Consider the following 13,334-nt stretch of genomic DNA (forward strand, 5'->3'; position numbering starts at 1 on the left):
TAACCTTTTGATTTTTTGGATAGCACAGAATTTACTCAGAATCAAACTACAATGCTTGTGATAATGTGTGTGTGTAGTTGTGTACAAGTCAACTAATGAGATTCCATGTGAATAATAGGTTTTTATCAAACTATGATGCTTGTGGTGTTTGGGAATATGTTGATGGTGGTGCACTCGAAATCCTCTGTCCTTAACCTTATCGCTTAGGTGAATCATGCTTTTAAATTTCGTGGCTCCTAAAATTCAAGCAAAACAAAAAAAGATAACTATTAAATAACAAGAGAAACTAATTAAATAAATAAATATTAAAATAAAAATAAAAAATAAAAGGAAAAAAATCAACAATAAAAATAATGAAAGAGAGCATATACATGCTTTTCCGAGCGTAACAACTTCCTTGTCGTGCTCAACATGGGAACTGATGTAGTGCTTAAATCGTTGTCCATTGACTTGAAACTCATGTCCGTCGATGATGGTTTGGATTATTACAACACCATGGGAGAAATGTTCCACTACCTCGAACGACCCGGAACATCTCGATTTCAGTTTTCCCGGAAAAAGTTTTAACCAATAATTGAAAGGTAGTTCGAATTTCCCTGGCAATGATTTCAATTCTAGCATGGGATGTTGCTCAATAGAAGATTTTTTTAGTTTACTTTCCTTACCTGAGTAGTCTATTGCTTCGAAATATTTACCCCGTTGGCTTACTATCCAATTTGCTTCATCTTGCTCTCCATCGTTTGGTTCTTTAAATTTCTCTGGTTCGGCAATAGAATTGTCGTGGCAATTCTCCTCTACTTCAAAATTGAATTTAATGGTGGCGTGAATGACTTGGCATTCTTTTGGATTGTCAGCATGCTTTAAGGTTGGAAAAACAATTGGTTTCACTTGTTGGTCATTCACTCTTATAGTGAGTTCTCCCTTTTTGACATCAATTAAAGTTCTTCCTATTGTTAGGAATGGTCTTCCAACGATAATAGGTGCAAACTCATCTGCTTCACAATCCAAAACAATAAAATCAGTGGGAAAAATAAATTTATCAAGTCTTACCAGTATATCTTCAGTTTTCCCTTCTAGATGCACATAAGATTTGTCTAAAAGTTGTAACATAAATGTCGTAAGTCTTTCCTCTTCGAAACCCAATCTTTGGAAAACCGATTTAGGCATAAGATTTATGCTTGCTCCAAGATTGCATAATGCCTTCCTAACGTAGTGTTTACTAATTGCACAAGGTATTGTGAAACTACAGGGATCCTTCAATTTAGGTGGCATTCGGTTGTACAACATGGTCATGCATCCCTTTGTCACAATAACTGTTTTAAACTCGCCTATCATCGTTCTCTTAGAAACGATGTCTTTAAGGAACTTAACATAGTTTTGCATTTTCTCAATCGCCTCAACTAACGGCAAATTGGTGTGGACTTTCTTCAAGATGTCAAAGAATTTCTTGAACTAGTATTCTTGTTTCTGCCTTTTCAATCTCTGAGGGAATGATGGTGGAAGTTTGAATTCCTCATCTTTCCCGTTTGTTTGGAATTTGATTGATGGACCTGCCATTGTATCTGGAAGTGTCGAGGTATCTGGACTTTGTCTGGGCATCCTTTGATTTATCGAAATTGATTGGGGTAATGTTGTTATATGTATCTTCTTGGACAAGGATTTGTTTTGCTGGTTGAGTTTTCCCCTAGGGCTGTGCAGGGGTTTCAGATAGATTTCGTCCGCTCCGGGTGGTGATTACCTTACACTGCTCATGGCCTAATCCCTTTGCGACCTTAGTATCGTCGGGTAAACCGGCTTAGTCATCTTGTGTTCAAATTCTGGGCAAGTTTTCCAACATCTGTCTCCAAGGATTTCAAAGCTGCCTTTTGGTTCTGCAATCTCATCTCAGTCATTTTAATAAAAGCTCAGTTATTTTCATGAAATTACTATTCTCAGTCATGTATGATTCAGTTTTTAACATAAAGGAAAAGAGAGAAATTTTAAAACTAGATGGCATTGAATATTGTGATGGCAACTGTTGTGGTGGTAAATATTTCCTTGTCATGTTTTGCTGAAATCTGATGCATGTTGGTTCTGATTTAGGGCATTGTTCGGGTTACTCCATGATAAATCTGGATGCTTACTCCAAGTTGGATTGTATGTTTTTGACATTGCATTATTGTTTATATTGTATTTCCCACATAGAAACTATACTCTAGATTATGTGGACACTCAGAAGAATCATGGTTACCGTTACATAACTCACAAAAGGAATTTACTACATTGATCTCATATAGATTGTTTAGTCGCTGCATATTCTTAACCAAGTTGGTTAAGGTAACCAATTATGTGGAGATAGTGTCCGTTGAATAAAACTTGTTTTATCATGGTATTACATCGGACTCATCTTCTAGTAGTTGGGAACTGATAATCATTTCTAGCAAGATGGTTCAGAATCTCCATTGCTTCATTCGGTGACTTATCGTGGAGTATGCCATTTTCTAAAGCATCTAGCATCATCCTTATCGGTGTATTCACTGAGTTGTAGAACATCGTCACTTGCATCTATACTGGGAATCCGTGCAAGGGACATTTGCGTAAAAGCTCCCTATATCGCTCCCAAGCCTCATACATGGATTCATCATCTGTTTGTTGAAAAGAAGTAATATCATCACACAATTTATCACTCATATTTATCGAACTAAATGTAATAACGAAATCACGACATAAATCAGTCCAAGATTCTAGAGATCTTGTAATACCCCAAACTCGTATCCGACCTAGATACGAGTCCGAGATGTCACATTGACTATTAAAACAATTACTTTTACAAAAGAATGAAAATGTTGACTTTTATTAAATCAAATTGCATACTTTATACAATTTATATCAAATAATTTACAAAACTTATCATAGCGGATCCAAATCAAATCTTTTATTTCATGCCAACAATTTTCTATATAACATAATACATATTATTCAAAATATGCTTTTCTGATCTTTGGAAATGAGTAACTGGCATGTTTTGCCTATCTCTACTCCTCTTCTTGCTCACGAAACCTACGTGTGAAACATTCACACGATAAGTCGATGACTTAGTGAGGCATTGAAAAACATATAAGGTAACTTTAACTCCTAACAATGCATGAACATATAATTATATCATCGTACAAAATTCATATGTCCTGTCATGTAACAAATACATATATATATATATATACTAATATTATCATCATTCACATTATTTTTATTATCAATATTATTTCCATTCATTCCTTTACTCATGTAATCTTATCCTTAACCTTGATGCATATCATATCATACATTTCACAAATCAAACACATAGCATCTCATCCAATTTATTTAAGTTAATCTTTTTGTTTGCCATGGTACACTAGTGAGAACTACAGATATGTAAGTATGTAGAGGTTATACACTTATGATGTCACCACAGCTCGTACAAAATCCCAATAGGGGCACATAGACTTTTTCCCGAAGGACCGCTTAGAAATATCTCGAATGACCACATATAACACATATGTCCTGAAGGACCACTCCTTAAGAACCATATACATATTCCAATAGACCAAATAACTGTACCAAAGTACTGCATATATGTTCCAAAGGATTACATATAGAACCCTCGACTCTTAGCATGCCAACTATACCTGTAGCTCTCATGACACATAACATGGGCATTATCCTTTATATCATTTAACATAATCACACATTCATATCACATGGGCTCGTAGATTTTTATCACATAGTTTCTTATCATATATTAACATATCTCATGTCATATTCTCATATGATCACATAGCTCATATCACTTAATCTTATGTTCATATCACATGTTCAGATCATTCCTTATGTCAATCATATAACTTATATAATCACATAGATCACTTATACAGGTTTATATGCCTTATCACACTAGCATACATTCATACGCATCATATAACACATGCAATAACATGTAACATATACACTCATAGCAAATATATGCTTGCATTCACGAGTTCATGCATTCTAACATAGGAAATAGACTTGTCGCAAGTCTAACCTTAACCCTCGTAGATTTATCACATAGTCTATCATATATTCTATCTCATCATATCATATGATCCTAATATCACAATCTCTTATGTTCATATATCACATGTTCGATCATTCTTATGTCAATATCTATATATAATCACATAGATCACTTATACAGGTTTATGCCTTATCACACTAGCATACATTCATACGCATCATATAACACATGCAATACATGTAACATTCACTCATAGCAAATATATGCTTGCATTCACGAGTTCATGCATTCTAACATAGGAAATAGACTTGTCGCAAGTCTAATTTCCCTTAACCCTCGTATACTAACTAATATGCACTCACCTAGCCTCACTAGTCAATACTGATCTCTTACTTCTTCCTTGCTCGATCTTATCTTGTTGATTTATCTAATACTCGCATCCGATCAATATCTACACAATCAAACATATTATATACATATCAATATTCCAAATCTCATGATTCGATCCTTAATTTCTTAGACTAAAAGAAAGGTGTAATTTTATTTTCTATTTGGAGTAGTATCGGTACCCCCATATAGGGTATCGATACTTCCCTAACTGTGGTATATGTACCATGCCTGGTATCGATACCCATAATGCATTATGTAATTCAGTTTCAAAGATGGTATCGATACCGTCCTTATGGTATCGGTACCCTTGGTATCAATGTTGTTCTTCAAGTATCGATACCTCATGTATGTCTTCCTTAATTTTACTCTTGATGTATCGGTACTTGATGAAGCAGTACCGAAACACATAGCCCCAGAAATCACTTTTCTTACCCTAAAACACAAACTTACTTAATTCTTCTTATATAACCCCCTTTTAGCCCTTTAAATTTAACTACACTTATTCTAGCCAACTTATACCACTTTAATTCATCTTAATATCCAATATTCTTTCATAAATTTGGAAACCAAGAATCTTACCAATTTTTCAACATGTTCTGAATTCGTTTATAATACTCCAAATTTCTTAGTTAGATCCTTGACAAGTCAAATTTCACTTCAAAACTTATTTATTAACTCTATCTCAATAATTCCCTTAAAAACTCTTTACCTTAAATCTTACATAACTTAATCCTCTTTGAGTTTTAAGCAATCTTAAGCTTTCCTTATGCTTTTCTATCACTCCAAGAATCAAAACCAACTTTAAAACGAAAGAATTAACCAACTTGAGACCAACTTACCTTAGCTATGGTGTGGAGAGGAGAAGAAGAAAGATGAAGAGAATGCTCCATAATTTCCTTTTTCCTTCTTTCTCTTCCACGTGGTTACTATATAACCATAACAAAATAATTATCTTGGAGGTCAAATGACCATTTTGCCCTTCAATCTTCTTATATCTATCAATCAATCCTCTTAAATAAAATTCCCAATTAAGTCTTTAAACTTTCAAATTTTCAAAATTTGATCACCAAATTTCAAAAACTTCCATTTTAGTCAATAACCTGGTTTTTGGAATATTGCAAATCTCCCCTCCTTTAAGAAAATTCGTCCTCAAATTTTCACTGCACAAATATATAAGTACACTGCCTACACATATCTTCTAATATTCTCATATTGTTTCTCTTACTTTCTCTTTCCTATTCACCGCTACTAGACTTACCTTTTCACTTACTCAATTCTTCATCTACATTCGTTTTTATAGATCTATATAATGTTACTCATCATATATATAGTAATTCCAATCCTTACCATTCATGATCATGATTCAATTGATTCCTTTCGTCCTTTCATAATTGTTTTGTCCCATAAACCAAATCTTTCTCCGGTTATCATTAAAAAATATCAGGCTTTTCCTTGCCAACTTGATCAAAAGAATATAATAATACAACTAGATCTTAAACTTCCTTAATACTTATAACTAAATTCTTATTTCTCTGATAACGTCCATTTTACCGAGAAACACAACCTTAAATCTTCATATAATCTTTTCATATATACTTTTCTTACTTCTATATCGAACTTATAACCTACACTTCCATTATAACATTTGTCATACTTAATCCTTTAATTCCCTTTTTAATTTAATTTCATTCACTTAATTCATCAAGTACCAAATCCAAAAAATCACTTAATCCATTAAAACACTTATTCTATTTCCTTAAAGCTCCCTTCAAAAATATAAATCCTCATCTTTTTGACTACATCATATCTACATGATTAGGATACGTAACTATATCCAAATCCACACCATACTTGGTTAACTTAACATCCGCTTCTAATCCTTTAACTCTAATACACTTATCATTACATAACTTTGTTAGTCAATGCCAACTTTTTAACTAGGGTACAACCTTTATCAAGCCGATCATATACATCCTTATCAATCAAAATTTTTCCTCAATGGTAATGTACTCAACTCATCAAACCCACATTATTACTCATACATAATACTATTTCCTCATTTCAATCTCATATACTCTGGCTTCGTTCGTCTTATAAACTTGTCACCGACGTACCCATTCTTGAGTTTTTCCGAAATCAATAACCATATTACTAATTCTTCTATTATTCTCATGATAACATATGTTCTTTATACTTTAACTTGACCGTATAGTAGCTAAACTACTTCATCTAACTTCTCTACTTCAGAACAATGGAGACCCCTTAACGCTATTCTAACATGTTTTCAATTTCTGAAAACAACCTTTAATCTTACAATGCACTTCCTGAGGTGTTCGTTCTTCATCATGCCTGGCTAGTGCAAGTGAATTGCTACCACCATCAAGTTTATCACTTATCAATTCACTTCAACAATTCTTATAATCAAACTTCTACTACATCATACTAATATGATTTTATTAGCAAGACACCATACTCCTTACAGTATCATATCCAAATTTTTTCTCTTTGTGTTGGAATGTACACATTTTAAAATTCATTTAAATTCAGTTTAAGCCTAGAATCGGCTAAACCTTAGCTCTGATACCATTAAATATAACACCCCAACCCATATCCGACCTAGATACGAGTCCGAGATATCACATTGACTATTAAAACAATTACTTTTACAAAAGAATGAAAATGTTGACTTTTATTAAATCAAATTGCATACTTTATACAATTTATATCAAAGAATTTACAAAACTTATCAGAGCGGATCCAATTCAAATATTTTATTTCATGCCAATAACTTTCTATATAACAGAATACATATTATTCAAAATATGCTTTTCTGATATGATCTTTGGAAAAGAGTAACTGACCTGCTTTGCCTATCCCTGCTCCTCTTCTTGCTCACGAAACCTACATGTGAAACATTTACACGCTAAGTCGATGACTTAGTGAGGCATTGGAAAATATATAAGGTAACTTTAACTCCTAACTATGCATGAACATATAATTATATCATATCATACAAAATTCACATGTCCTTTCATGTAACAAATGCATATATATATATATATATATATATATATATATATATATACTAATATCATCATTCACATTCTTTTTATTATCAATATTATTTCCATTCATTCCTTTACTCAAGTAATCTTATCCTTAACCTTGATGCACATCATACCATACATTTCACAAATCAAACACATAGCATCTCATCTAATTTTCTTAAGTTAATTCTTTTGTTTTCCCATGGTACAATGGTGAGAACTACATATATGTGAGTCTATAGAGGTTGTGCACTTATGCTGTCACCACAGCTCTTATAAAATCCCACTAGGGGACACATAGACTTTGTCCCAAATGACCGCGTAGAAATGTCCCGAAGGACTACATATAACACATATGTCTCGAAAGACCACTCCTTATGAACCATATACATATTCCAATAGACCAAATAAGTGTACCGAAGTACCACATATATGTTTCAAAGAATTACATATATGTCCCGAAGAACCACGTAGAACCCTCAACTCTTAGAATGCCAACTATACCTCTAGCTCTCATGACACATAACATGGGCATTATCCTTTATATCATTTAACATAATCACACATTCATATCACATGGGCTCGTAGATTTTTATCACATAGTTTCTTATCATATATTAACATATCTCATGTCATATTCTCATATGATCACATAGCTCATATCACTTAATCTCTTATGTTTATATATCACATGTTCAGATCATTCCTTATGTCAATATCATATAACTTATATAATCACATAGATCACTTATACAGGTTTATATGCCTTATCACACTAGCATACATTCATACGCATCATATAACACATGCAATAACATGTAACATATACACTCATAGCAAATATATGCTTGCATTCACGAGTTCATGCATTCTAACATAGGAAATAGACTTGTCGCAAGTCTAATTTCCCTTAACCCTCGTATACTAACTAATATGCACTCACCTAGCCTCACTAGTCAATACTGATCTCTTACTTCTTCCTTGCTCGATCTTATCTTGTTGATTTATCTAATACTCGCATCCGATCAATATCTACACAATCAAACATATTATATACATATCAATATTCCAAATCTCATGATTCGATCCTTAATTTCTTAGACTAAAAGAAAGGTGTAATTTTATTTTCTATTTGGAGTAGTATCGGTACCCCCATATAGGGTATCGATACTTCCCTAACTGTGGTATATGTACCATGCCTGGTATCGATACCCATAATGCATTCTGTAATTCTAGTTTCAAAGATGGTATCGATACCGTCCTTATGGTATCGGTACCCTTGGTATCAATGTTGTTCTTCAAGTATCGATACCTCATGTATGTCTTCCTTAATTTTACTCTTGATGTATCGGTACTTGATGAAGCAGTACCGAAACACATAGCCCAGAAATCACTTTTCTTACCCTAAAACACAAACTTACTTAATTCTTCTTATATAACCCCCTTTTAGCCCTTTAAATTTAACTACACTTATTCTAGCCAACTTATACCACTTTAATTCATCTTAATATCCAATATTCTTTCATAAATTTGGAAACCAAGAATCTTACCAATTTTTCAACATGTTCTGAATTCGTTTATAATACTCCAAATTTCTTAGTTAGATCCTTGACAAGTCAAATTTCACTTCAAAACTTATTTATTAACTCTATCTCAATAATTCCCTTAAAAACTATTTACCTTAAATCTTACATAACTTAATCCTCTTTGAGTTTTAAGCAATCTTAAGCTTTTCTATCACTCCAAGAAACCAAATCAACTTTAAAACGAAAGAATTAACCAACTTGAGACCAACTTACCTTAGTTATGGTGTCACGGTGGAGAGAAGAAGAAAAAAGATGAAGAGAATGCTCCAGAATTTCCTTTTTCCCTCTTTCTCTTCCACGTGGTTACTATATAACCATAACAAAATAATTATCTTGGTGGTCAAATGACCATTTTGCCCTTCAATCTTCTCATATCTATCAATCAATCCTCTTAAATAAAATTCTCAATTAAGTCCTTAAACTTTTAAATTTTCAAAATTTGATCACCAAATTTCAAAAACTTCCATTTTAGTCACTAACTTGGTTTTTGGGATGTTACAGATCTAGATGGGATACTATTCCCCCATTATTTTTCCCTATCCCTCAGTGAATAGGGGAATAATAGGACATCCTAATGGACTCTTTGTTGCTTGAACGAGTTACAAATCTCCAAGAGTGATTTGAGATGTTGTCTGGCATCTTCTGTTATCGATCCGCCAAATTGACCAATTGTGCTGATCATATTGAACATTACTGGTTTTAATTCGATGTAGGTGACTTTTATTTCAGGTGTAACAACTCTTGGATTTATACAGTTGAGATATTCTTCTAAGTAGTCTCAAATGGGCATGTTCCTCACTTGAACAAGTCGCTTGACTAGAGCTCCTCCTCCCCTTGCTTTGGTTATATCATTGTCGATACAATTAGGGTTTCAAATTAGATCAACATGTTGGTCTCTCATTCCTTCTCATTGTATTATTCTCTTTCTATGAAAAGCTCGCTCGATTTCGAGTTCAAATGGATACTCCGATGATTTAGGTCTTGATCTAGTCATACACATATGCAAAACCACAAATTGTGAGCCCCAAGAATCCAAACAGAAAGAAAAATAAAAAGAAAAATAATACTAATAATTAAGGTACAAGAAATTAAAAATCAAAGTTGCTTTTAGCAATCCCTTGTAACGGAACCAAAAACTTGTTGCGTAATTTAAGTGCTTCACAATTAGTGCAAGTGTACACGTCACAAGTTATAGTATAGGAAAAATATCATCTCCACAGTGATTGGTGTAGCTCTATATTGTAACTTTTTCCACTGAAAAGTAAATTAAAATTGTGATTGTAGGAGTTCGAGTAACAAGTTAAAAAAATAAATTGGTAATAATAGGAGAGTGAATAAACAAATAAAATAAATGAACAAGTAAATAAAAGTATATTGATATCAAGTGAGAGAGCAGGTCGGGTTATCATGATTAGTGGTGCGACAACTATCTGGAAAGTCTGAGTCGTTGATTGTCGAGGCAACAGATTGTTGAGGGAATTAGTTATCGTGGCAACTAATTGTCAAGGCAACTGGGTACCTTCCTTCAAAGCTCGACAGAGCGTTCTTTAATGTCTTCTTGTTATCCCTAACCCGAAAGACTGATCAATTGTGCATGTCTTGGTGATACATCCCTGCGTTAACCATGGGTGAACAACAATCAATCTTGCGCTCCTTTTAGTCGTTGAAATCTAAATTTTATCCCTAATATGGATTAACATTCACCAACGTTCGTTCAAATGAAGATCATGCTCATTCGTTTCTTGAATCTAACTCTCCCGGTATTAGATAAATGGATAATTCTCGAGACCCTCTCTCAATTCACTCGAAATCAATTAAAGAACCAAGAATGAACAAACTTTAAATTCAAACCGCAATCAATAACTTAAACAAATCCAAGAGTTTTCACAACCACAAAAACCCAATAACACAAGCCAATTAAATTTAGTTCATGGCTGGGTGCAAAAGAAATACATGAAAAGAACAGAAAAAAGAAGAAAAAGAATTTGTTATCCCTTTATCTCGCTATCCCCTTCCCCTTGTACATCTTCTTCTCCTTTTTATAGGAGATGTGTGCGTGATTTTCTTTTCTTGGAGGAGAAGTAATTTAATTCCAATAAAAGGGCTATTAAATCTATTTTAAATAAAATGGGAAATAAATATGTTTTAATAAAAGAAATAAATCTATTTTATCTTTATCCTTAAATCCCTTGCAATTAAGACTTCTTTCTTTCTTTAAACTCTTCTTGGAAACTCAAACTTTTAAGAATTATCTCCTTGTGCCATGATTATCTCTAATGAGATGAATTTATCCTATCAGCATTATCCTGCACAAAATAACACACACCAACAACATCTTTTCCACAAAAAGAAATAAAAATATAATATCAACTCGGCTGTGAAGGAAAATTATGTAATTATGCATGAAATACTAATAATGCAAATAAAATGAACCTGAATCTAACAATAATTATAGGGAAAATGGTAGAAAATTTAGTATTTTTATACACTTATTCGAAGTTTTTTTAATAAATTTTAATTTATTTACTTTATTTCTTCTCATTAATTTTGTCACTTATTGCCCTTTTAAAAGTCAAATTTTTTAAATTTTGATCATGATTATTTTAAATATTTTAAATAATTAAATTTTATAAAATATTCAAAACTAGTTGATTAGAGGTTTTTAAAATATATTTTTCATATTTTTATTAATAATAAATTTTGAAGAATAACGAGTCAAAGTTAAAAAAATGAAAAAAAAATCAATAATTAACAGATGGAGTCATTAAATTTATTTTCTATCTAATCAAATAGTGATCATGTAACATCCTGAGTTGATAGAAAACAAATTGGAGATAATATGCAATTGTGGAGGATTAAATCTAGGACCATTAGTTGGAAGTAGAACGTTGAAACCACTTAACCAAATACTTCATTTGATTAATTATTACAACAAAACCCAATTTATCTTATACTATTGTTTATGATCGAAAACCAAAAAAAAAATCATTCAAATGAGGATTCAAAATTAAATCAATTGTAAAATAAAAAAGTACCTAAATCAGTTAAATAAATATAATATTTTTTTCAATTAAATAGATTATATATATTATAAATCATATTTAATACAAGAATTAAAATTTAAAATAAATTTTATATTCTAATTTAAATTTAATATTTCTTTCATATTTATATTTTATAAAATAATTATAAAATTATAAATATATGTATGAAAAATATTAAATTTAATTAAAAAAATATAAAAATAATAATTTTGTTTTTAATTTTAAATCTTATATTAAATACAATTTATAATATATACAACCTATATAGTTATAAAAAATATCTTATTTGTTTAACTAGTTTAGGTGTTCTTATATTTTATAATAATTATAGGTTCGAACTTCATATGAATAATTTTTTTTCAATCATTAACAATATATAAGATAAATAGAATTTATTACAATACTTAACAAACGAAGCATTTGTTCCAGTGGCGTGGGCGTTCCTCCTATAACTAATGGTCTCAATCTTCCACAAATTTACCTGTCACCTCATGATTAAAAGATAAAATAATTAAATTAATTAAAATTAAGATTAAATTAATTAAATTTATATGAATTAAAAATCAAATAAACAATTATATTAATTTTATTAATTGTTACGTAAGGATAGGGTTGATTCAAGTAGTTTATCTGAACATAAAAAAAAGTTGAACAACATATAATAGGATAAATTATATATTTAGTACCTAAATTATTAATTTTATCTATTTTAGTACTTAAACTTTTAATTTTTTTAAAACTATACCTAACGTTTAGTTTTTGTTTTATTCTAGTACATCGTCGTTACTTGCTATTAAAAATTGAATGACACAGTATTTTTATGGATAAATTACATCATTCATCACTCAACTATCTTCTCACTCATATTTTGATTAAAGTTTAAAAATTTTCAATTTAACTACTCAACTTTCAAATTGTTCTTATTTTAACCTCTCTAATTTATTTTATTAATAAATTTTTATAATTTTATTAATATATAATTAAAAATAAAAATCAATTTGAAAGTTAGAGTGATGAAATTATGAGTAATATGAAAGTTAAGTAACTAAATTAGAAAAATTAAACATTAATTACCAAAACAGGATTGAGAAGATAGTTAAATGATGAATAATGTAATTTATTTATAAAAAAAGATGTATTTTCATGTATGCTAAATTAATTTGCTTTTCTTTTTGGTCTTTTTTTTTATATATATATATCCATGTGCAGGTAATACACCACTAATCTTTCACCCTCAGATTAATTCTTCCAG

At 31.1% G+C, this 13,334-nt stretch overlaps 1 non-coding gene across 1 annotated transcript; it reads left to right on the forward strand.

Annotated features, from left to right (window-relative positions):
* The first annotated feature begins 2,554 nt into the window (after positions 1-2,554).
* On the forward strand, positions 2,555-2,661 carry LOC120183172. The gene has a single exon (XR_005521923.1). It is a non-coding gene; the product is annotated as a small nucleolar RNA R71 (small nucleolar RNA).
* Positions 2,662-13,334: the final 10,673 nt, after the last annotated feature.

Source organism: Hibiscus syriacus, unplaced genomic scaffold (genome assembly GCF_006381635.1).
Source record: "Hibiscus syriacus cultivar Baekdansim isolate YM2019G1 unplaced genomic scaffold, ASM638163v2 tig00112738_pilon, whole genome shotgun sequence".
Taxonomy (NCBI): domain Eukaryota; kingdom Viridiplantae; phylum Streptophyta; class Magnoliopsida; order Malvales; family Malvaceae; genus Hibiscus; species Hibiscus syriacus.